General features: G+C 41.1%; 1 non-coding gene across 1 annotated transcript; it reads right to left on the reverse strand.

Annotated features, from left to right (window-relative positions):
* On the reverse strand, window positions 1-141 carry LOC123393225. The gene has a single exon (XR_006607953.1). It is a non-coding gene; the product is annotated as a U4 spliceosomal RNA (small nuclear RNA).
* Window positions 142-1836: the final 1695 nt, after the last annotated feature.

Genomic DNA, 1836 nt, shown 5'->3' on the forward strand with positions numbered 1-1836 from the left:
CAATTTGCTCATATTTTCTTCAGAATTTTTGCTTAGGGAAGTGTTCTGCATAATTCTACACAACAGAGAATTGAGAGAAAAGAGCAATAATCATGCCTCGGATAAACCTCATTGGCTACAATACTGCCACTGCGCAAAGCTTAGAATCGAGAGAAAATAGATGTATTTCTATCTTACTATGAATTTCCCCAAGGATCTTTTAAAAAGGTATAATACATTTAACAGATCAAGAAATACATGTAAATGTAAAGATTTAACAGTTAAAAGGCCCCAAGAAAAAATAATTTTAAGGGTGTGTTTGAACTAACCTTCAAGGAACAAATAATTCCTTTTATTAAAACCATTCCGGGCGCCTGGGTGGCTCAGTGGGTTAAGCCACTGCCTTCGGCTCAGGTTATGATCTCAGGGTCCTGGGATCGAGTCCCGCATCGGGCTCTCTGCTCAGCAGGGAGCCTGCTTCCTCCTCTCTCTCTCTGCCTGCCTCTCTGCCTACTTGTGATCTCTCTCTCTGTCAAATAAATAAATAAAATCTTTAAAAAAAAAAAAAAAACATTCCACAGAGAAAGATCAAATATTCCTCAATTCGGGTTAAGAAATTAGCATCATCAATACTAAACCGTAACTAGGAAAGCATAAACTATGGTCACTTTTCTGTAGATACAGTAATTATATATCTCACTTTAAATGTTTTACAGCTATTCTGAGAGTCACACAGTCTGGCAAAGCAGAACAACTCCTATGGTCCAAAGCACACTAATCATCAGCAGCTCCTTGCAAAGCATTTAAGAGTATTTGCTGTTCACCGTCCTTCCTAGAATTCAGGAAATAATTCCCCACCCTCTGTGAACCTCTTCCGCAAAAGCGTTCACCTGTTACGAGCAACGTTAGACAAAATTTGTCTTCTGACCCTTCTAACCTCCCTCTCTGCTTCCCCTTCATCTGACATCCATGAGTGACCAGGGGATGCACTGTAACCCAGCGTACGCCCCACACTTGTCAACTAACGCCCTTCTCTCTCTTTCCTCCCCTGTTCCTTAAAATTGTCACTGGTCTCAGCTGGATATTGGTAAGGAATGGACCTCATAGAAACTAAGCCACGGAGGTATGAAGATGAGGTACCTTCCAGACTTATTAACACAAAAGCCTAAATGCTGTTTGAAGGATAAGAATATTGGAATAGCCCCCCACACACTTCTTTTCACCACAGGGGCTTCAAATACCATCCACAAATAGGTTCTGTTCAGTTCCTAGGGAACCCCAGACAAAAGCAGTAACACACAGAAGCAGCAAATGGGCCAAACCTGGCAATCCCTCCTTCTTTTCAGTTCTACGCTGCACAGACAAATCATAGTGATAACATACTGGTTCAAGGTATTTTGTTCCTACTTTGAATATACTGGTTATACGTTATTACTATAATTTGAAAAAATAAAAAAATTTGTAAAACAAAAAAAAGAAAGAAAATATCACATATGCAAGATTTCTAAATGTAAAAAAAGCCTGAGTTCTAGTTTGGGTAAAATAGTTTATGGCCACTACAGGCCCTCTGTCCCACTCAAAAGTAAAAACCGGGCAAAAACTTTAAAAAGCGATTTTCTGAGGACAGTAAGAAAAGAAAAGTAGACAGATTTCAGAAGAGAGTCAAAAGCTCCCCCCATTTTTGTTCACTTTTCAGTAGCAGCTCTGGCCCAAGGGTGGGCCCAGATGTGGAGTGAGGCAGAAGAGCAAAGAGTAAAACTCGAAATCCAGTGTTGGGGAGCCTGGGTGGCTCAGTCGTTAAGTGTCTGCCCTCGGTCCAGGTCATCATCCCAGGGTCCAATACTGAGCCCTGCGAGC

This window comes from Mustela putorius, unplaced genomic scaffold, assembly GCF_011764305.1.
Source record: "Mustela putorius furo isolate JIRA1106 unplaced genomic scaffold, ASM1176430v1.1 tig00000765_pilon_pilon_pilon, whole genome shotgun sequence".
Classification (NCBI taxonomy): domain Eukaryota; kingdom Metazoa; phylum Chordata; class Mammalia; order Carnivora; family Mustelidae; genus Mustela; species Mustela putorius.